Here is a 25,467-nt window from a genome sequence, read left to right on the forward strand (position 1 = left end):
TAACTGTATGTGGTTATGGAGGGGCACATGGTCAGCAAATCACTCTCCTGGCAATTGGACTGGTTGTTTCTGTTCACCTCATCTTATGGTACTTTTGTTTACCACACAACGTTCTTGCACAAGAAGTTGCTAACAAATGTCAGAGCTAGAAGAACTGGTATCCATGAATATCAGATTGTAGATGAACCAAGGTATAAGCAGTGACAACTTCTGCTCTCCTCCTATCAATCTTTCCTCATATACTTAATGATATTAGGAAGAGGTGGCATGAGTAAATGTAGTGCTGAGAAACTGTGATGCACACAGTGAAGCAAATCAGCAATATGCCCAGGCAATCTTTAAAATTTGGCACAAATGTGACAGAATACCTAAAAATGACAAGTACATTTGAGAGGCACAGTAGGACAAAGGAGAAATATGGCTGACAAAGGCAGAATGGAAAGCAAGAGGTAGGGAGCCTCAGGTGATGTCAATTGATTGCTGTGCCAAAGTAACCGTGAATACCACTGTAATGCACTTTGTGATATATCACTGGAGCTGAAATGTCTGTGATGACTGCTGACTGACTGACTGATCAGACTGGTTATATTCAAAGGGAAACATAAGCAACTACCGGAGCAGACAACAGACTAAGTCGAATACCTATTGTTGTAACTGTTTTTGCATTTTGTAGACAGCTCATTGTCAGTGAATATTCAGCAAATTGCTTCTATGAAATAATTTGTAAGAACATTTTTATTACTAGCAAATTAAGTGTTTTACAAATTCTCAGAAAAAAGTCTTAAAACATGGGAACATTAATTCCTTGTCGGAGATAATGTGTTTGACAGGTGTATTGATTACTGAGGGATGTTCCATGTTTCATAGTAAACATAGCTATAATGATGGCTATTGAAAACACATTGTGTGTGTTAATTATTGTGTGTCAAGGTGAAACTAAAATAAGTGGTAGTGAGTAGATAGATAGATAGTTAATCGTTTTCTCTTCCTCTAATACTAGCTGCAGTTTTTAGTAATTTGCAAGATCTGTGGGTAATGTGTGAAAGTTGTAATTTAGTATTTACTTCCTGTGATGTAATTGTTGCACATGAGTGCGAGTACTTTGAATAATTGATGACTGCTTAATTATTCTAGTGTACAGATATTTCACAGTGCAATCCCAAATGGTTTTTGCAAGTGCAGTGACTTACTTCTTTGCCCAAGTATGAATCTAAGCTTTTGTACCAGTGTTGCATATTTCCTAAAAAGTTCAAGAAAAAAATGATATTTAATGCTTTAATTTTTAATTTAACTGACACTGCTACTGCTACAAAGACAAAATTCAGTTTTTGTGACCTTATTGCTGCATTGAGTGAACTATACTTTATTCACATTGTGTTTAAATTTGATATAAGTAGTTTGTCTGCAGTCTGTAATAGCATGTTCTGTATCTACATCTATACTCCTTAAGCCATATAGTGGTGTGTGGCTGAGGGTACTTTTTGTACCACTGTCACCTCCCTTATTTGCTGTTCCAGTTTCAAATGGTTCTTGGGAGGAAAGATTGTCAGTAAGCCTCCATGTTGGATATGTAGGAGGAAGCAAAACCCATGGTGACTCTTCGAAGAATGTGTGCTCTCGTAACTTTAACAGTAAACCACACTGTGATGCAGAATGCCTCTCGTCCAGTGTCTGCCACTGGAGTTGATTGATTATCTCCATGATGCTTTCGTATTTACTAAATGAATCTGAAATGAAGTGCCCTGCTCTTCTTCAGATCTTCTCTATTTTGTCTATCAGTCCTATCTGTTAAGGGTCTCATACTGACAAGCAGTATTCCAGTATTGGACAAACGCCAGCATATTTTTTTTTTTTTTTTTTTTTTACATGCCATAATGTCTGAAGCTGGCAGCTGAAGTGAGCAGAAAAGTGACAAAGCTACTGTGATGCTTTAAAACAAACTGCTTCCACACATTAAAGGGAAGTGTGTGAAAATTTTCACTTCTAAACTGCACAGCTGTTGCTGTCACTGTCATATTCTGCTCCCAAGTATCATGTATTCAACAACATAGCTGTCTCGTGTGCCTAGTTGCCAGTCACTTTGTTGTTCTGATCCAGGTATAAGTGTCATAGTTACTATAAAAATTAAGTTTCTCACAATTACATTCTTCTATAAAACACACTCTTTTCTTGGTGCATCAGATCTGCGTAAAACATTAAGTTTCAAATAATTACCTCTATCGTCTTTGTCAGGAGAAACAACAGTCCCTAACTAAAATGATGAGGTGATCATCTAACGCTTAAGATTTTTCACAAATTTTACAAGAAAATAAAACTAAGAATCTTGTATTAGTTACATATGTGCAGCTTATTGTCAAAGCTGAAGTTGTATTTGTGTAGTATCTAAAATGATTTGTGCTTCATGTTCATAAATGCTTCACCATGACAGCTTAAAGAGAGGTGAGGCTGCGTTGTTACTATGTTGTATCCACCATCAGGCAAGCTTCTTTCTTATTTGAAAATCACACTTTTAATCACAACAAGATTGCTTTTGTTACATTTTATTAACTTTTACTTTTATTTACTTTTATTAACTTGTATTAACGTTTATGCCTATAAAATTGCAATATACTTGTATGTTTGAAAATGAGATTGAACACTAGTGAGTAACCTAATTTATATTGGTACATTTCATGGACAGGCCCTAAGAGACTATTCGAAATTTTTGAGTAATAAAATGTGGGTTACAGTCACTGGAAAAATAAAATAGTGTTGCATCATAGCTCTTAAGTTACATTCAAATTAAGTCTCTTAGTGGAATGTGTTTCGAGACTGTTTACTCGTGCCACTCTCCCAATTGGTGAATTTCCAATTAACATACAATGTTGAGAAGATGTGGTGCTATGTCCAGAAAGCTTAAATAACTGTAACTGAAAATAAAATATTGGATTACTAAGAATGTTGTGGTAATAAACCACAAAAAATCACAATTTTAGGACAGGATTTAACATTGAACTTTTCACAAAATGTGTATATTCAAAAGAAGCTCTCTATATTTACAGGACCAGCACACAAAAATTGGAAGATGGAACTGTTGTCCTGTTGAAAAGCTTTTGAAGAAAGAGATAATGCAGCAGGTAATGGCATTTATTTTACACAAAGAATGAATTCTGTAGTAAATGCAGATTTCATAAAGAAATTGGTACAGGACTGTGGTTTTTGTTTTTGGTTTTTTTTTCCCAGCATGCACCACATAACTTAGATCATAGTAATTGTTCAAAGTGGTGACTACCAATCTCAATGCATGCATAGCAGTGACGCATGAAGGTCTGCCACACATTGACAAAGATACCTGGTGTCTGTTATATCAGGAGATAGGGAGCTTGGACCCTAGCAAGCAGATCTTCATCCATTTCTACGGGCGTTTCATATACCAATGTCTTGACATAATTGCCACAGGAAAAAGTACAGTGGTGTGAGATCCGGCAATTGTACTGGCCATGGCATGGGCTCTCAATTTCTAATCTAATGGTGAGGGTACAAGCTGTTCAGGTGCTCACAGGCATTAACACCAAAGTGGGCTGGTGCACCACTGTGTTGAAACCACATCCTTTTGTGGACAACAAGAGGTGCTCTCGCAAAGAACTGTGGTGCCATCTTGCAGGAACACCAGGTAATGTGGACCAGTCAAATGGGGAGGCAGCAACTAAGGTTCTGTTAGGTAATTTTGGACAGTGGCCCCCCATACATTGTCTGAGAATTGTTGCTGATAGCCACTGATGGATGGGGATGGTGTGGGGATTGTCCTCACTCCAGACATGACTGCTACAGCTGTTGAAAACATAGTCACAGGTGAATGAGGCCTCATCTGTGAACAATGCAAACTGTATGAAGTTTGGCACTATAGTGCTGCAGTGGATAATCCATTAACAGAAGTGCATACGGGGCTCAAAGTCCTAGTGCTTGCACACAGTCTTTATAATGTGGGGTGTAATAACTGTTCCACCAGTACTCTCCACACACTATCCTTCAAAGTCTGCATTTCACTGGCAAGTTGATGATTACTCATTGCCGGGTAGTCAGTCACTTGATCCAACACCATCTCCTCACAGTCTGCTGTTGGGGCATGTCTTTGGCGGCACCTTGGCTGGCCCTCTGTGATGTGGATGACCCTGTCTCTCGTAAGTTAGTATCCATGCAGTAAACTCCATCTATTTAGGATTATGCCTATTGGGAAAGCATTCTCTATACATTCATGCTGTTTTTATGGGCACTGCATCCTACCACACCTTACATTAAATACATGTCTGCCAACTCTTGTGACAAGTAATGTTCCATCTGTCATGTGCTGTACACAATAACACACCTTACCATGGACACATTACAAGCTGTCTGATGCAATGGAAAACTGACACCAGGGATAGTAGTATGCATGCAGCACAGGTTAATGTGCCAGAGCAATGCATGTGGTAGTCACAACATGTACTATGAGTTAAGTTGTGTGCAGTATGTCTTTGGGGTGGTCAGGGGTCTATGCTGTTTATCGCCAGCTGCCTCTTCCATTGTACAACAGGCAGTCAGGAACTTCACGAGAATGCAGCAGAACTGCATGCTTCATTGCAGTACTCGCATTGAGACTGGTGGTCGCCACTTTGAACAATTACTTTGAGCTACATTATTATGTGGTGTATCGTGTATTTGTCAGTAATACAATAAACATGCATTTCCATCTTTTGGTTCCCTGCCTCAATATAATCATTTGTGGACCCACTAACACCTGTTTCAATTTGACCCAAAGGGCTCGAGACACCCTGCATATGCGAAAGATTTGTTAGAAACTACAGAATTGTTTCATATCCAGCCACAAACACTGCCTCTTGAAACTGTGCCTGCAGTGTTTCTTGACAGTACCATGCCAACTTGCACAATACCAATTGAATATCGAGTATCTACTCGAATCTAAGCTGTACCTGAAAAATGAGACTCGAAATAAAGGAAAAAAAAAATTTCCCGAATGTAAGCCGCACGTGAAATTTGAGACTCGAAATTCCAGGGGAGAGATAAGTTTTAAACCGCACCTCCAAATGGAAACAAAGTTGGTCAGTTGTAACATGGGACACAATTTAGGTCAAATGGATGAAGATACAGCTACAGTAGTTTGGTTCAAGTCGTAAGCTTGGCAGTTAAGCTTTGCCAGGTAGCCATTGCTATGCGTCAGGTGCTCAGTCCGTATTTATACGGGTACCCTTCCTTTCACAAGCTTTGTCTGGTTTGAATCGATTGCTTATTTTGCTCTGTTCTGATAATTGCCGTTCTCTTTGTTATAGTTGTTTGTCACTCTAAGCTGAAAATGCATTATTGTACTTGTACTAGTTGTTATTTCTCGTTTCTTAGATAGCTGAAAAATTGTTTGTAGAAACTTGCGCGGTATATTGTGGTAGGACCACTATCACCACGTGTTTTTGAATGGAGATAATATGACCAGTTCCAGCACAATTTCAGCAAGAATTACTGTTTTTAGTAGCTGCTGAAAGATTACACAGTGCAGATCTTGTTTGTCTAGGGTTTTTTTTTTGTAGTTGGGTCTGCAAAATAATCATTCCAACAAGCATGACCTGAGTTTGCTTCTGTTTGAAATAAACGCCACCAGATCTGAAATACTTTCAATTAGAAATTATGTTTATTCATACTTTTTGTTAGCAACTACACCATTTTCACTTTTAACATTGATAATATAATTCCATTATACTATATTTGTCACATAAGCACGTCCATCTCCCTCCAATACTGACAAAGAAGTGGCGGGCAAGCCAACATGTGCCTGGAAGTTGCAGACATTCCTGCATTCTAGATGCTTTGGTCTACTGACATTAATAAACTCCATAATTAAATAAATTAAACATGTTTTCTGGCAACATAATGAAATTACCTTAACTCTTTACTGTGGACATCTTACTTTTCGCATGAGATAAAGTTTATCTCCAATGGTTGATTAAATTACAATAGCCTACCAGGACTTAAAAAGTGTGCACTGGTCCACTTGTCAGTCCAATACAGAAATTGCATCACCGTCTTGGCTTGTATACAACTTTTTATCACAACTCTAGTTAATTGTTCATTCTTGCATCACCCATTGACTCCCTCCTTTGTCTCACAACATAAATTACACAAACACATATATCAGTTTGTTGCCCAGAAACTTACTATAAAATAATACCAAAGTTAAAACATTTTCTCATATTAGAATAAACATAGCACTAATTCCTATATCATCACTGATGTTACAAAAGTATTTCAGTTCACCAATACTATCCTCTCATGAACCTTGTAGATTATGTGATAGATATCACTGTGAAGAGGTGAAATAAGCCAATATAAAGTATCTGTGTTGTGTGATCAACACAGCCGAATAAAAATGGTTATTGATGGTAAGCAGGATGTAAAACAAAAGCATACTTGCATATACAAGAAAGTATAGTCTATTAACTATAGAACTTATTTTATAAGTGTTATGGCCTATTTAAATGAATAAAAAAAAGATTTAAAAAATTATGAGATTGGCTGTTCTCAAATTGTCGGGGTGGGTGACATGTATTGTCTCCTATCATAATCAGTAAAATAAAATCCCTCATTTATCAAGTTTGCATATTTTGCAGTTCATTAAATACTGTACACTTACTTAAACAAGCACATTGGAATCATGAAATCTAATTTTACAACAGAATTAAGTGACAATCAGCCTAGATACATCATCATTTTGCATGAGATATGTTACATGGCATAGTATGGTGATTGCAATTTGTTCCTGTGACTTTATCTTACAGCATTTCATTTTTCCAGTAAAATTCTTTCCAGGTAAAGGCATCTTTGTAGGCTCAATTTGTCCTTTTCTCAATATACAGCTTCAAAGAAACAACATTCCTAAGACCAAACAGCTTTCTCGACTTGGGATATACTAATCGGTACACATTTGGGTGGGGGTTCTCAATAATCTCAAATGGCCCAATGTAAATGTCAAAAAAACTTCTTGAGTTCTGCTGTTAGTAACTTCGATCGTTCATGGGGATTCACTAAGACATGGTCACCTACTCTGAATGTGGTAGCCTTTATTTCCCTATCATGTCTGTTTTTCCTAGCTTCACCTAGTTTCTTCATGGTTTTCTTTACAGTCTCTTCACGTTCTTTCATTGATATTAAAGCACATTGTGGAAAGTCTATTAATTCAGAAATAAGTTTTGCTGGTCTGAGATGAAACACAATTTCATATGGTGAAAATCCAGTAGAGCTATCCTGCATGCTGTTCATGATGTCCTCAAAGTTGTTTACATGGTTGGACTAACTAGGGTGTTTGTGACTACAATATGTCCTGCAAAGTCTTCCTATTTCCCTCATGTACCTTTCTGCTGGGTTTGAAAATGGTTTTTACACGGATATCAAGATGTGTTTTGTGTTCGTTTCTTCCATGAATGCTTTCCAGTTTGTTGAAACAAATTGTGACCATTATCAGATAATATGGCTTTAGGTTTCCCTACACTCTTGAAGTACTCTCTCTCAATCTTTGTAATGATCTCTTTACTCGTAGCTTTTTGAACAGGATAGAGTTTAATTATTTTGGAAAATACATCAACCATGACAAATATAAAACAATGACCACGTTTGCTTTTAGGTAAAGGACCATAAAAGTCTACAGCTACTAAATCTAATGGCTTATCCGGAAAAATGTTCTGCATTTCTCTCTCACATGTTCTGTTGCTTACTTTCACTCTTTGACATGTCGCATGTTGATATTTCATTCCTCACCTTCTTTACTGTGTTATAAAAGTAGTTGTTTTCTTGTAACTTTTTTCACATTTCTGTATTCCACAGTGACCGTAACGTTCATGGGTGTACTTTATAAACTTGTCTGCCTCACACTCTGGCCAGCATAGCTTCCAATTGTCAGTCCACATCTGTTCTTCTAAAGAGTGTTCCCTTAAAGACCTTATAGTATTTGTCAAGTTTATTATACCCTCTTTTGTCTAAACTGTCCTTAACCAATTTCCAATTAGGATAATTATTTTGTCCCCTCCTGATGTTATTGCAAAGTGTCCTTATGAGCTTTTCATATTGGATTCCGTTCGTGTATCTTATTTTAAATTCTTTTTCTTCCTCTTGATCAAACATTTCCTCATCGCCTCCTACTGGTGACCTGATAAAGCATCAGCCACTACATTTTCTGACCCCTTAATATACACAATTTCATAGTCAAAGTGTTGCATGAACATTGCCCACCTGGTTAATCTATTATGATATAGTCTACACTCCTGTAATTAACTTAAAGCTTTGTGGTCTGAATACACTTTTATCTTGTGTCCTAACAGGTATGTTTTAAATTTTGTAAATGACCAGTGTACCGCAAGTAGTTCTTTTTCTGTGACTGTGTAAGTTCTCTCATGTTTAAGTAAGAATTTACTGCCAAATGCAATAGCACAATGAAGACTTTTCCATTCACAACTTTCTCCTGAAATAGTTCTGCTCCTAGTTCATAATCGCTACTGTCAGTGTGAAGACAAAATGGCAAACTAAAATCTGGTTTGTGTAAAAGATTGTTCTTATACAGTTCATTCTTAATTTTCTCGAATGCTTGCTGACACTCTTCGGACCTATTCCATGTAGCATTTTTTCTAAGTTAGTTGCTTAAACTTTTCGGTTTCTAGACGATGGAAAGTTTACAATAGATTTTTTCTCAGGGTCTGCACTTACCCTTCCTTAGTAATGACACAACCTAAAAATTTGAGTTCTGACACATCTAATTTACATTTTTCTAGTTTTAATGTCTGTCCCCCTCTTCTGAGTTTTTCACACACCTTTTTCAATAACTGCAAATGATCCTCCCAACTTTGATTTCACACTAATATATCATCTACATAAATGGTTAATTCTGACACAACTTCTTGGCCAAGTACATAGTCTAGTGCTCTTATAAATTCTGCAACTGAGGAGTTTAATTCGAAAGGCACTACACAATATTGGTAACATCTCCCATTGTATAAGAAAGCAGTGTGCTTTCTAGAACTAACTGCAAGAGGTACTTGATGAAAACCCGAAGTTAGGTCAAGGAATGACATAATTTGGATATTTTTAAATTTATATAACAACTCATTGATGTTCTGGGTGGTCAATTTCTCTGTATAAACATTTAACTGTCTGGAATCTAGTACTAATCTGACTTGTCCATTAGGTTTATTTACAATGACCAAGGGATTATGATTTCACACACTTCCATCTTTTGTAATTCTTTCTCCTCTGCTATCCTTTTCGAGATTGGAATACTTTATGGTTTTGTAAAGAAAGGTTCATGTGGCTTAAACTGCAAAGTACATTGGTATCCAATTACTTTCCTGGTATGTTGTTGAATACATCACTATATTCCCACAAAAATAATTTCAACTCTTGTTTTTGGTTCTCAGTTAGTTCTCTAGCTTCGGCTACTTTTTCATTTACCAAGTTTTCAAACTCTCTCTCATCTGTATCAAAATCTGTGACATGGCCTTCAATGTACTTACTTTCTTTAATAAATTCAATACTGTTCAGTCTTTTTCGTACAAGACACATTTGATGTAAGAAGTTTCGTAGCAATGACTTCACCACTTTGTAGAGTCATCATTAATTTCTGTCCTACCCAATCAAATGCTGCATTTACTTTTGTTATCCAAGACATGCCTAGGATAAAATCCTCTGAGAGATCAGGAATAACGAGACACCCATGTGACCCTGGTACTCCTTCAATTTCAAAAGTAATAAAAGCCTGACTCCTTATTAGTTTTCAGTTTTTTACTTAATGATTCTGATATCCCAGATACTTGACTTCTTGTGTCCACTAAACACTTTCCTTTCAATGATAGTATCTGTACATCAATAAACGGACTGGTTACATCAAAGTCAAATTTTTTATTAATATTCTCATGTAATAAGTCATCTTCAATTTCACTAAATCCATATCCCTTTCTAGTGTCCTTACCAGTATAGTTATTACCAGAGTTATATGCTGTTAATAACCTAATTGCATTTTCTTTGGCCTGATCACTATTCCTGAATATTTCATTAATCCAACTACATTCTTTTGTGCTATTGTGCATCTCTACTTTATATTTATTTCTTAACTTTTGTGCAATGTGATACTTAATTCTATGCCACCATTCTGGATACAAAGTTTCACATATATCAAGTGTCATCTTTTTGAAATTTTCATCATCCTTAATGGCACAACTGCTAATCCATATGTTAAACAAAAATTGCTCACTATCTGACCTTTCATCATCTACTCCCCTAATGCTGTTAAGATTACCTGCTGTTTATTCCTTCTCTTTGATTTTCTCATGTGTATTGAAATTAAATAGCTCATTGACTAAACTTCTGGCATCCTTATCGTTCAAATTGTCAACTGTGTTCATGTGTCCCTCTCTAACTTCATTACTATCTTCTTTTATATTAGTAATCCCTAAAGCTTTCAACCCCTCACTTACACCAATAAAACATCTTTCTTCACTACTATCCTCAATCTCCTTTTCTTCCCAATCAGCATCACAAAAAATATCCTCTTGATCCTCTACGCCCTTACCTTCAGTATGCAGATACACATTTAAATCATCTTTACTAGGTGCAATTTTCATTCCTAGCCCACCAGACTCTTCCATAAGTTATCTAATTCCTAACACACTTTGATCATTTGAACAACTATTTTCCAGCAAGGGGTCCCTCTCAGCCCACTCGTAGAATAAATCTAAGTTTAATTCTTCTTCACAGTTCTCTAAGCAATCAGTGTCTTTAAATAATTTACCTTTTGTTTCTGGTTCATTTATATGACATATATTATTTGTAACAGATACCACATTCATGGGATAACACTTCTCTTTAAAATAATTACTTATTATATCATTGATATTTTTCTGTTTAGTTTGGCAATTTGGGTTGATCCTTTCCATTTGTGTAGAAGTAGCTCCTACCTTGCGGACCGCCAATGGAGCCCTATTCAGTTTTTTAATTCCTGTTCAGTTCTCCCTGTACCATTATGACTATGCCACTCCTTTGGTTTATTTCCAAAGTGTCTGTTACCAAATTGATTATGATTATTTCCATATTGACCCTTGCAATGGAAATTGTTTCCTTCTGATCCCTTGAAGTTGTACTGGTGATTTCTCTGATGAGAATCATTACTTCCAAAATTCTGTGGTTCCTTTTTATCGTGTTGTGTGTTTCCCCAATTTGTATTTCCTATCTTCTGAAAATGATTTTGGCTATGGTGTGGTGGTTTACCCATTTTCTCAATAATTCTGTCTAGTTTGTCTATATATTTCAAAAACTGGTCTATTGTGTCATCCGGTCCATAAGCTAACTCCCACTGTAATCCATATGGTAGCCTTCTTTTTAGTGTATCTATTTGAGTGAGTTCATCAAAAGGTTTGCTTAGGTGAGTGAGTTTCCTTAACTGATTTTTGCAAAATTGCTTCAGGCTACCAAACTCATGTTTATAAACAGGTCTATTCAAGAATTTTCTTTTTATTCTAGCTTGTTCTGTCTCTGACCAGAATTTACTAAAAACCTCTCCTCAAACTCTGCAAAAGTTATTCCCTCAATACAATATTGATTAGTCCATGACAATGCTTCGCCTTCCAGAAATCGTTTCACAAATTTAGCCTTTCAAATTATCATTCATATTCGGTAAAAAGTTATCTTTGCAATGCTGCAGGAAATCTACCGGATGCATACTGCTCTCATCTGAAAAGTTTTTTACTGGAATGTTGCACTTCAAAGTTTCTTAGTGATGTCACTAATACTATTTTCTAAACTCTTGACTTCATCTTTGCTTATTTGCTTATTTACATCTATTTTTTCAGTAATGATTCCTATCTTTTGTTCAAATTTGCCTTCTCCTTGAACAATTTTATTGTTTACAATAGAAGTACGATCAGATACTGTATCTTCTACATGTCTGATACAGCATGCTCAACTTTAAACGTATTACGGATTTTCTCTCTACCTGTGCTAATTTCAGTTTTCAGATTTTTTTACTTTGGCATCTACATTTTCAACCTTTCTCCCAACATAATTGACCTTACCCGTGATCTTAGCCTTATTACTACTCAAACTGGAAATATTTGCTTCTACTTTTTGGAAGTGATTGTCATTTTTCTTTTCATATTCTTTGAACTGTTTTTCAAATCTATCACAGATGTCCTTAAGATTCTGGTCTAACTGAGAAGCTTTGTTTTGCTCCATTTTATTAAAACAAATCTCATTATTTTTCTCCATTTGTTCCAAACAAATGTCATTAGCATCGAGTCTGTCTTTAGTATTTCCTAACCACTGCCCATTTTGTCTGTTAGTGTCATCAATTGTCTTAAATTTTCCCTCCATATAATTCATTATTGTTGATAACATGTCTTTAACTTCATCCTGTCTTTCCGTACGAGTTTCAACTTCCTCTACAGGATCCAGACTATTCCAGTTGCATTCACTTTCATATGATAAATTTACATCGGTACTAGCGTCGGCGATACCGTTCTCAATACTTTCCTCTTTTACAATCATCATCTTTTTACACAGGAATAAACAAACAATAAATTTATCTTTGCTAAATGATACTAAATTATCTTACTCACAGTTTACTGGTTTTCTTATCTTATAACATCTTCTTTGTTGATTGGTGCCTGATGGAATTCACAACACTGAAGCACTACACTTATATGAATATTGATTTTTTTTGTTGTTGCACGACACTTTACACTTTTTTTTTCTTTCTTGGTTCATTGCGCCGTTATTCTTGCTCCAATAACTGCATTCTGTTGTCTTGAAGGTATCAGCATACGACTTTCTTGAACATTTTCATCCAGGATGTATGAATTCTGTCGTCTTCGCAATCTCAGTGGTAATTTATTTCGATAACTTTTTCAATAATCCCGGATGCCGCCACCATATTGTACTGGTTGTTCTCTTTCTCGTTTCTTAGATAACTGAAAAATTGTTTGTAGAATCTTACGTGGCATATTGTGGTAGGGCCACTCTCACCACGTGTTTTTGAATGGGGATACTACGACCAGTTCCAGCACAATTTCAGCAAGAATTATTTTTTTAGTAGCTGCTGAAAGATTACACACTGCAGATCTCGTTTGTCTAGGGTTTTTTTGTAGTTTGGTCTGCAAAATAATCATTTCAACAAGCATGGCCTGGGTTTGCTTCTGTTTGAAATAAACTCCACCGGATCTGAAATACTTTCAGCTAAAAAAAAAAAATTTATTTGTACGTCTTGTTAGCAGCTACACCATTTTCATTGTTAACACTGATAATCTAATTCCATTATACTACACTTGTCACATAAGCACATTCGTCTCCCTCCAATACTGACAAAGAAGTGGCGGGCAAGCCAACATGTGCCCGGAAGTTGCAGACATTCCTGCATTCTAGATGCTTTGGTCTACTGACATTAATAAACTCCAAAGATATACACTCCTGGAAATTGAAATAAGAACACCATGAATTCATTGTCCCAGGAAGGGGAAACTTTATTGACACATTCCTGGGGTCAGATACATCACATGATCACACTGACAGAACCACAGGCACATAGACACAGGCAACAGAGCATGCACAATGTCGGCACTAGTACAGTGTATATCCACCTTTCGCAGCAATGCAGGCTGCTATTCTCCCATGGAGACGATCGTAGAGATGCTGGATGTAGTCCTGTGGAACGGCTTGCCATGCCATTTCCACCTGGCGCCTCAGTTGGACCAGCGTTCGTGCTGGACGTGCAGACCGCGTGAGACGACGCTTCATCCAGTCCCAAACATGCTCAATGGGGGACAGATCCGGAGATCTTGCTGGCCAGGCTAGTTGACTTACACCTTCTAGAGCACGTTGGGTGGCACGGGATACATGCGGACGTGCATTGTCCTGTTGGAACAGCAAGTTCCCTTGCCGGTCTAGGAATGGTAGAACGATGGGTTCGATGACGGTTTGGATGTACCGTGCACTATTCAGTGTCCCCTCGACGATCACCAGTGGTGTACGGCCAGTGTAGGAGATCGCTCCCCACACCATGATGCCGGGTGTTGGCCCTGTGTGCCTCGGTCGTATGCAGTCCTGATTGTGGCGCTCACCTGCACGGCACCAAACACGCATACGACCATCATTGGCACCAAGGCAGAAGCGACTCTCATCGCTGAAGACGACACGTCTCCATTCGTCCCTCCATTCACGCCTGTCGCGACACCACTGGAGGCGGGCTGCACGATGTTGGGGCATGAGCGGAAGACGGCGTAACGGTGTGCGGGACCGTAGCCCAGCTTCATGGAGACGGTTGCGAATGGTCCTCGCCGATACCCCAGGAGCAACAGTGTCCCTAATTTGCTGGGAAGTGGCGGTGCGGTCCCCTACGGCACTGCGTAGGATCCTACGGTCTTGGCGTGCATCCGTGCGTCGCTGCGGTCCGGTCCCAGGTCGACGGGCACGTGCACCTTCCGCCGACCACTGGCGACAACATCGATGTACTGTGGCGACCTCACACCCCACGTGTTGAGCAATTCGGTGGTACGTCCACCCGGCCTCCCGCATGCCCACTATACGCCCTCGCTCAAAGTCCGTCAACTGCACATATGGTTCACGTCCACGCTGTCGCGGCATGCTACCAGTGTTAAAGACTGCGATGGAGCTCCGTATGCCACGGCAAACTGGCTGACACTGACGGCGGCGGTGCACAAATGCTGCGCAGCTAGCGCCATTCGACGGGCAACACCGCGGTTCCTGGTGTGTCCGCTGTGCCGTGCGTGTGATCATTGCTTGTACAGCCCTCTCGCAGTGTCCGGAGCAAGTATGGTGGGTCTGACACACCAGTGTCAATGTGTTCTTTTTTCCATTTCCAGGAGTGTATATAGACAGACACACACACACACACACACACACACACACACACACACACACACACACACACAAAGAAACTATTCATAATTAAATAAATTAAACATGTTTTCTGGCAACATAATGAAATTACCTTAACTCTTTACTGTGGGCATCGTACTTTTCGCATGAGACAAACTTTATTCCCAACAGTTGAGTACATTACATTACATACTGTGTCATGCATTGTTTGTCACATTCTGATAATGAGTTTTTACGACCTGTCGCTGCTCGCGGCATGGCTTGCTTTTGTGTGAGCTACCGCCACTTACAATAAAAAAAAGAGAGGAATTGTTTCAATAGCGAAACAATGGCAAGAGACTGCTATTTGTTGTTGCTTTCACTGCTGCTTTCTTTTATAATGATCAGCAGGAACCAAATAATAGATTGTGTATGATAGATGATGATCTGAACGAGAGTTTAACGAAAATTTTTCTCAGTTTGAAAATCTTTACAGGCGCTTCTTTAGTATATTACATTCTTCACAGAAATTAGTCACCTTAGATTTAAAAATCTAGTCAGTTGCCGTGCTTCATTTCTGACTGTATCACTATACAGCATAAGAATAATATGAATATAAACATCACATGATATGTATATTCTTCTGTGTTTGCTATTGTCTAACTGTGCTTTCGTAGTTTATTAGGCAGACAGGATTTAAATGAGGTAGCAGCAAACACGAAAGAATACATGGCATAATGTTTACATTCGTATTATTCTTGTCTTCTTCTTTCTTGGCTCTACTGATCATGATGAGCCTTGGCCTCTTCTACAATTTCCTTCCATCTCTCTCGGTCCTTTGCCAATACTCTCCAGTTCCTATAGCCGATCTTCCTAAGATCTTAGATTACTCCATCTTCCCATCTGGCTCTTGGTCGACCACGTCATCTCTGCCCTCCTGCCTTTCCTTGTAATATTCTTTTGGTACTTCTGTATCATTCATGCGAACCACATGTCCCGCCCACCTCAGTCTGGATGATTTCACTATCCTTCTGATGGGTTGGTCTTTCACAGATTGGGCTGATAATTTGTCTAAGTACCTTTCTTCCAAATGCATCCAGTGTTTTAATATCTTTAGTTGTTAATGTCCAGGCTTCAGAGGCATATGTAAGCACTGGTCGTATAAGTGATATATACATAGTTAATTCTGTGGTACGAGTCGGGAGCCTTGAGGATAGAAGTCTTGTTAGGGCAAAATAGGATCTGTTGGCCAGTATTAATCTCTGCTTAATTTCAAAGGAGGTATCATTTAGATGTGTAACTATCGAGCCCAGATACTTGAAATGTTCAACTCTCTCAAATGTATAGTTGCCCATTGTTATTGCATTTGGCATATTTTCTCTATGTGCTTTTCCAGCCGCCATATATTTTGTTTTTTGTTCATTAATAATTAACCCCATGTTCCTACTGGCCTGTTCAAAAGCTGTAAATGTCTCTTCCATTGCTTTTTGGGTTCTTGTTATTTATCTATGTCATCTGCGTAGGCCAGTATCTGCACCGATTTATAGAAGATCGTTCCTCTGTTCAGAAGGTTTGCGTTTCTCATCACCTTCTCCAGGGCGGCATTAAAGAGAAGGCATGCCAATGCATCCCTTTGTCGCACTTCATTTTTAATACTCAATGTGTTGGACATCATTCCTCCTATTCTTACACTGCCTTGTGTTTCGCTCATTGTCATTCTCACCAGCCTTACCAACATTCTAGAGATTTTCAGTTCATCAAGGGCTTGATATAACTGCTCTCTATTTATGCTATCATAAGCTGCTTTGAAATCTATAAAGAGGTGATGTGTGCCAACTCCGTATTCCCCAATCCGCCACCTGGGGAGGCGCCTGATGGGAGACTAGCAGCTCCACACGGGGTATTGTTCTTGTGGTGAAGAGAAAACTGCATGTGATTCATGATTCATAAAAGTTCCTATTAGCAACCACCTCTTGTCACAGGTAGGAAAAAACTCAGAACGTAGAGTTGGCCATATTGACATGCATCCCAAACAGTCTTGCCAGTCGGATTTTCGTTGTAGATCTTTAGTGATGACTTCAAATGCAGAGTGTGTTGTTGTCTTCAGTCCTTAGATTGATTTGATGCAGCTATCCACGCTTTTCTATCCTGTGCAATGCAGAGTAGCAACACTTATAAAATAAGAAAATTAGAAATTAGAAATTAAATGCTGAAATTTAAAACAAAATTTTATTAGTTTTGTAATACATCATATATGAAATGTTTAAAATATCAGTCATGATTCTGAATCACCATCACTCGATTCTTTCTTGCTCATTTCTTCATACAGAGCATCATCCTCCATACCATCTAGTGCACTGGATATTGAACATTTTTTAAATGCTTGTTGCACAGTCTGATTTGGAGCGCACTTCCATGCATCTTAAATCCATTGGCACACTTACGACAAACTTGCAAGTTTTACAAGTCCTGTTGGTGTCAGTTATGTCGTTTTTCGAAAGCCAGTCTTTGTATATGCATTTAAGCTTGTCCATAAATGGTTTATTCCAACAGATGTCAAGTGCTTGCAGAATTGACATCATCCTGCCTGGAATTACTGCAAAGTCAGTTTAGCATTCCTCTAATTTTCGTTTTACTGCAGGTGTTGCACGGCCTGCGTATGCATCTGATACCAACAGACTGCGTAAATCAAGCATTGTGTCAGGACAACGATTCCACACACGCCTAATAAATTCCAGCACCATGTCCTCCGAAAACCACCCAGTTTAGTTTGCTCATACAATTACAGTCTTTGGAAAAACTTCTGGTTTCAGTAAAGTCTTTCGCTTGAAAACTATGAATGGGGTAATTTATGTCCATCTGCTGTGCAAGCGTGATGGACATCAACTGTTTTTCACCCCTTGATGTAAGAACACTTATGTCTTCCTTTCCTTTGGCATCAACTATACAATTTGATGGCATGTCAAAATATACGGGAGTTTGGTCAGCATTTCGTATCTGACCAAGAAAGTATTGCTTTTCTGTGCGCCGCCTAATTATGAAGTGCTGAAATTCCACAAGTTTTTCTTCATAATTTTTTGGCAGCTTCTGTGTAACTGAAGTTCACCTCCAAAGTGAAAAACCCCAGTGCTTCATAGACAGATCAATCCAGCTGCGACTAGCCTTAAAATTTTAGATTTTTTTCTCTCTGGTAGTTTCATGAGACTTAATTTTTAAAATTTTGACATTCACAGGCAGGAATTTCTGACGCTGTTCCTTAACAAATTCATTTAAAATCACTTCTAGTGCATGATATCGGCCACACTTCGGCCCACTAAATGCTTTCCGCCTACTTGAACATCCATATAATTTGTCTCTCTGTATTCGCCATTGCCTGACGTTGCTCTCATCAATCCCATATCACAGACCTGCAGCACAATTAGAAGTTTGTTCCGCAAAAGAAATAACACCCCTCTTGAATTTGGCACTATAATGAAAACGCTTCTTTATGGTTCACCAACACCAATATGCACTTCACAAAATTACACGAAGCAATAGATGCCTCTACGTGAAATCTTAATCAGCCCCAGCATATCAACTCGTGCAACAATCCTAAAGCCTTGTGCATTGTTGGTATTTTTGTGTAAGGAAATTTATTTTTGTTGCTACGAATATTTGAAAGGCTGCTACATTCAAAGATGAACAATACGTAATTTATATTTACTTTGTTGGATAATGTATGAAAATGCAGTGGTCGAAACTTGGGGCAGAGACAAAAGCCCATCTTCTACTTTTTTTTTACTGATGCAGAGGTTTTGGCGCCAGTATTTACCTTTGTGCTGCAAAGCGTGCCTGTGTAGCGCTACATATATTCAACGGCAGAAATTAGTTTTGGCGGCACCTACCAACATTTTTGAGATCTTCTGCTTACTTTGCACTCGATTTAAGCCGCAGGCAGTTTCTTGGATTACAAAAACTGGAAAAAAAAGTGTACTTAGATTCGAGTAAATACGGTATCTCCAAATGTCTGAATAGAATATTACAATTTTTATGTATTTCACTAATTTGAATGACTTTTGAGTAACATACCTTATTACATTTCAGAATCACTTGGAAACCATTTATTCTTTCCACAACTGTAAATACTTCTCATAACCCATAGTATGAATTGAGTAAAGATGATGTAGATTGAAGCTCTATCCAATACGAGATTTTTGTATCCTTAAGAGTGACTATTTAGTACACAACAGTTTAGTAGTGCTGAGTTGTATGTTTTAGAAGTTGTTAATGTATAACCGTACAGAAGTCTAGTTCAGAAGTAGCATGGCTGCTGAGGTGAATACTGTGGACTTCTTGTGATCATTGTTTCTGGTGCAGTAGTCCATGTAATGTCTAGTTGCATGCTTTTCTTCTTGTAGATATATTTAAAGTAGATTTCTTCCCGTTCAACAATAGACATGGTTGAGATTTGTGGAAACTTCATGGAGTTTTAAGTAGTGTTTTTTTTTTTTCCTCCCAGCAATTGACAGCTGGTACCTTGGTTGGTGATTATTAACTAGCTTCTTTGAATGACTACTGTGAATTGTGAGGTGATGGGTTGACATGGCCATGTCCTGTATTAATGATTGCATCATGGGGCTCTGGCATTCTCAACACACACACACACTTGGAAGGTTTTGTGAGTCATTACGTAGATCTGTAGTTACTGTGTGGGGAAAATCTCTGTGAGAATTGGGCAAGTCTAGCCCCATACTCCAAAGGAATAGGTTTGAGACCTTTTGTCCCACTGATGAGAAGGAAAGAACCAGCAGACCATGCCCCTCTTTATTAAGCAGTGATGCCACCTTTGAAGACCAGATGGAAGCTAAAGAAGGTGTTGTTTGTTGGTAGCTGTTCAGATTTAATTGACAGGTGTTTCCTGTTAAGAAATTGGTGTTACAAGAGAGGAAAAATTTGTTGTGGACTCTTTGCATTTTGGGTGGAATTGTCTACAATTTGGAAGATGTCATAATGATACCAATCAAGAATATCGATTGTAGTCAGATGTAGATCATTAATAATGCTTGTGATCTGATGCAATTTTTCTTTTTGTAGATCATAAGAAGTGGCAGAGTCCCAGAACAACAGTTGATTTGCAGCATCCTACCGAGATGTGGTTGATAGGTTAAGTGTACAGTGATAGCAGTCATTTTGGTAGCAGAGTGCATCTGAAATTCATGTGTTCTGTTTTTGACATTAATCAAAATTCAGATATCCTCAAAATAATGCTGGCTCACAAACCACATTTGAAAAAAATATCGAGTATAAAATACTGGTAGCCATAAAATAAAAATTCCAGTATTTAACAGCACATAAGTTTGCAGAAAAGACCCAGAACTCCCCATTATTTAAAAAAGTAACTGCCCTTCAATAATAGTGAACACTGTGAATTAGTTGATACCCTAAGCAGAACGTAGAGAAATGAGAAAGGTGACCAGAGGATTGTGTATTTGTAGCAACCAGCAGGTACATAAGGTCTATCAGGATAAAAAATAGACAACTCTATGAAATTGTATGGTGAAGACCAACTAGCAGCTAACATTTTATTATGTGTAGCTAAATAATACTTAATGCATTATTTGATGACTGCCTTGAGCAATTAATTTGATACGTATATGCAAGAGAGAGATTATACACACTTTATGTATACACAGGCCAAACCCTTTCAACAGTAGGCAGTAATGCTTGCTACATCCTGATTTGAGTGACAGTTATATATTCCAAAAGAGCTTCTTACTGTAGTACGTGAAATTTTTTCAAGTGTCCCTTGCTCCCTGTGCCATATGGTATTACATGTTCATTCTCCATGGTGGTTGTTGAAGCATGCCCAGAGCGTAAGGTTACAAGACAGGTGACACTCACAAACCTCATGTTCACCAAATCTATGCCCATTTAAAAAGGGCCAAGGCATGTGGGAATTTGGGGCAGTGGATCTGGGGCTACAGCAGCCAAGGATGTGTGTGTGTAGTATCTACTACAATGCTGTGAAAAATGAAAAATGGGGTCTGCTTGCAGTGAGCTGCTTGTTAGCTCTGGATGCATCCACAGGTTTCAACATTTGTCATTGTCAAGTTCTTTGTCCGTTTTATTTACTGGTGGACAACCAGCCTCAAATTTTGAGGCTTCTATTTTATTATTGTATTTTTTACTGAAAATTATATTTTTGTATGACCACTAACCATTTTGATGTATTTAGAAGAAAGATTTTATTACTTTTAAAGCACACATGTTCACAGAATTATTTGCGGACACTAGTAACAACTTGGATGCTGAACACCCCAAACTTGATGATGATGCCTATAAGTGTGACCCCCCCCCCCCCCTCCCCCATAGGCAGAAATGTACCTTTGTGTTTGCTATGGCATGGAAGTAGACTGACTCCATGAGGGACTGACTGATGGACTTTTTGCCATTCTTCAAACACATGCAGTGTTAGTAGTTCATGAAGGTTACAGGCTGGGGCCTGGTAGGACAGTAAAAGTAGTCTCATTTCGTCGCAGACATGCTATGTCGGCGATACATCAGGGAAATGGGCAGCCAGTCAAGGATCCATAGATTCCTCAAAGTGTTTGTGATTTGAACTGGAGTGTAGGGTCTTGAATTATCTTTTTGGAATATGCCCATAGGTACAATGGTCGTAAAGGGTATGACAACATTTACTATTCCATTCTTGTCACTTACTGGGGAACACTGAATTTCCCCATCAGTGATTTGTAATATAGTAGTCGTCATATCCAGTAGCTTCCCATATAAAGCAGGGAAGCTTATTAATGACAATATGCGGTATTTTAAGAATAAGCTTAAAGGGGTGGTATGGAATAGGTATGTTTAGAACGAGATGCTGACATCAGATTCAGTTTATTCCATAGTAAGTTTGTGTCAGTTTGTGAAACTTACTTCCCTAAAGAATTATCCAGAAGGTCAATTTAAAAAAAGTAAGCTGTGGATAACAAAGGGAATTAAAATTCCATGTAAGAGGAAGAGAAGAATTTATGTAAAGGCCTGAGTGAGTCAAGATCTGACACTACATGCATACTCCAAAAAATACTGTACTGTTTCAAGCAAAGTCATCAAGATGTGCAGAAGTGTGTGTGTCCTTACAGAAATAAGTGATGCCAATAATAAGAGTAAAATTTTATGAAGCGTTGTCAAATGGGAGCCAGGACAGCCAGTCATTGTACAAGATTCCATAACAATGAAACTAAAATGACAGTGATGTGACTGATAATTCACAAGTTGTAAGTACTTTCTAAACATAGCAGCAAATACGGGATTAAATAGTTGAGTTGAAGAAGCAAGAGAATACATTAAATATGTCATTCTACAAAACTTTAAGCACCTAGAAGTAGAATCAACATCCTTCACTTAAATTAAAAACATTATAAAAGCTCTAAAAATAAAAGCTTATATGGGATTTGTGGAATTTCAAGCAGAATTGTGAAAAGTTGTTCCAACTAAATAAGTTATGTCCTTGGTGATACATGCAATTCATCACTGGCACAGGGAATTTTTCCAGACAGGCTAAAATATGCAAGTGTGAAGCCTCTTCATGCGAAAGATGATGAGAAACTTAAACAATTATCATCCAGTTTCCTCAATGACATCTTTTTCCAGAATATTCAAAAAAGTAATGTTGTACTCAGTAGTACTGTACTTAAGTGGAAACAAGATACTTAGCATATTACAATTTGGATTCCAGAAGATTTGCTGGACTGAAAATGCTCACCAAGTAGTATAATGTAATACTAATAATATAATAATAGTACATCACCAGTTGGTATTTTTGTGATCTTTCTAAGGTACTTGATTGTGTAGATCATTATACACTCTTAGAAAATTGAAGTTTTATGGAACTGATGGCTTCACTCACAGCCGGATTAAAGCATTAAAACAGACAGAATGCAAAAAGTTGCACTGAATATTTCAGACAGTGTGGGGAAGGTAGAAAATTTTAGTGACTGGGAGAAAACGTAAAGGGAGTCCTGCGTGATTCAATTTTGGTCCACACCTATTCCTTCTATATGTGAACGACATTCCACTGAACACCAACAAGCAAGATCGGTACTTTTTGCAGACAGTACTAGTGTTATTATAAATCCCATTTGAGAGAACGCAACACGAGTTGGTAAATGATATTTTCCAAATAATTACAGGATTATCTGAAAATGGACTGTCCCTAAATTTTGAAAAAAAAAAAAAAAAAATGTTCCATTCATTTCTCTTCCACAAATAGTCATACGAACAATTCATGTTGCCCATGAGCAGGATTCAGTAAATAGGTTAGACTGCTCCAATTTTTTTGTGTGTACATACTGATGAAAACTTTAATGGGAAGAAGTTCATTACATCTAAATCTACATTTATACTCCGCAAGCCACCCAACAGTGTGTGGCAGAGGGCACTTTATGTGCCACTGTCATTACCTCCCTTTCCTGTTCCATTTGTGTATGGTTCGCAGGAAGGATGACTGCCAGAAAGCCTCCGTGCGCTCACGAATCTCTAATTTTACATTCGTGATCTCCTTGGGACGTTTAAGTAGGGGGAAGCAATATATTAGATACCTCATCCAGAAACGCACCCTCTCAAAACCTGGACAACAAGCTACACCGCGATGCAGAGCTCCTGTCTTGCAGAGTCTGCCACTTGAGTTTGCTAAACATCTCCGTAATGCTATCACACTTACCATATAACCCTGTGACGAAACGTGCCACCCTTCTTTGAATCTTCTCTATCTCCTCTGTCAACCCGATCTGGTACAGATCCCACACTGATGAGGAATACTCAAGTATAGGTCGAACGAGTGTTCTGTAAGCCACCTCCTTTGTTGATGGACTACATTTTCTAAGGACTCTCCCAAAGAATCTCAACCTGGCACCTGCCTTACCAACAATTAATTTTATATGATCATTCCACTTCAAATTGTTCCATACGCATACTCCCAGATATTTAACAGGAGTAACTGCTACCAGTGTTTGTTCCGCTATCATATAATCATACAATAAAGGATCCTTCTCTCTATGTATTCGCAATACCTTACATTTGTCTATGTTAAGGGTCAGTTGCCACTCCCTGCACCAAGTACCTATCTGCTGCAGATCTTCCTGCATTTCACTGCAATTTTCTAATGCTGCAATTTCTCTGTATACTACAGCATCACCGGTGAAAAGCTGCATGGAACTTCCGACACTATCTACTAGGTTATATATATTTTGTGAAAAGCAATCTGTCATTGAAAATCAAGATTACTCAAGTTGAGCTATGTACCAGGCTCTGACAGAATTCCTTTTGGGTTTTACTTTGGATTTGCTGCAGAATCATCTCTTTCCTTGCTTTATTTATTAAACATCTTGTGTGCAGTGAAGTCCTGCGACTGAAAGAGTGTATAAGGCTACTGGTGTAAACTTTTTTTTAAATGGAGATTGATGATACTGATCATTAACTTTATGCATTTGCTGTGGACTCTAAATTACATTTTAAGCCTAAAGGAAAGGAAACATCTCTCAGAGAATAAGCACTGGTCCACGGAAAACTAAAGGTGTGAAACACAGTCACTTTTCTCACGCACAGTATCTTGCGAAATGTTGTTCCAGGTGAGCAGGTGGGTGTTACTAGGTTCTCAACAAGCATTGTACACTTTACTACACTGTCAGTTGTTAATTGAAGTAGTCATAGTAATTAAGTTCTTGGGCATGTGATTAGTTCACATAATTTTTGGTTGATGGAATCTAGTATGTTGTACTGAACAGCAGATATTCAACTGAAGCAAGTTGCATCAGGTGTGGCCCAAGGTAGTGAAATAGGACTACTAATGATGTAAACACACACTGATCTCATATTGTTTGTTGAGGGTGCTATTTACTGGAAAGTATCATCATTGGATGCTTTAAGGAAATGCAGAATTGCTTACATATTTCTTTCACTTGGTGTGCTGATATGCAGCCTTCTTTAAAGGCAGCATTGTTCCTACAGAATCTTGTTCATTAAACTTACCTGGTGGTGGAAGATGATGAAACATTAGCTGTTGGTTAGACTTCGAGAATCGGTGTTTAAGGAACACCGTGCAACAATTCTGCCACTTCCGTCATGTAAGTCTCACAGGAGTCATGAAAGTAAGATAAGATATATTGGTGTGCATACAGAAGTGTAATGGGAGTAGTTTGGTCCCGTAAGACCTTACCACAAATTTCCAAAAATAATGGCAGTAAATTTCCCCTCACACCATTCACAGATGGGATACAAAGAATGAGACATGCTGGGAAGAAGAACTGTCCACTATGTACAGTGCAGTATGTTTGAAAATATATATACGGATAAAATAATACAAGAATTTAACATTACTCTCATAATGGGGGGTGTCAGTTTCTTGTCGTTCTAGGCAGCAAATCTATTAATTACATCACACAATACGTTATGAGTTAAAAGTAGAGTACCTTGTTTGGTTTTTAGGGTTCTGTAGCTAAATTAGTAAAATGGAATTTCATTTGTCTGTCTGTCTGTCTGTCTAGAACTCTTCTTCTCAACGATGAGTGAAATGCTAAGTTGAAATTTATGTCAGGTACTAAGATGTATGGTCCA

At 38.1% G+C, this 25,467-nt stretch overlaps 1 long non-coding RNA gene across 1 annotated transcript in view; it reads left to right on the top strand.

Annotated features, from left to right (window-relative positions):
- The window catches only part of LOC126469555 (uncharacterized), a 58,590-nt gene that overhangs the window by 31,112 nt on the left and 2,011 nt on the right, over positions 1 to 25,467 (top strand). The window contains exon 4 of the long non-coding RNA XR_007586012.1: positions 3,042 to 3,116. This is a non-coding gene — a long non-coding RNA (uncharacterized LOC126469555). The remainder of the gene's footprint in view (positions 1 to 3,041; positions 3,117 to 25,467) is intronic.

Source organism: Schistocerca serialis, chromosome 3 (assembly GCF_023864345.2).
Source record: "Schistocerca serialis cubense isolate TAMUIC-IGC-003099 chromosome 3, iqSchSeri2.2, whole genome shotgun sequence".
In the NCBI taxonomy this organism is placed as follows: Eukaryota; Metazoa; Arthropoda; class Insecta; order Orthoptera; family Acrididae; genus Schistocerca; species Schistocerca serialis.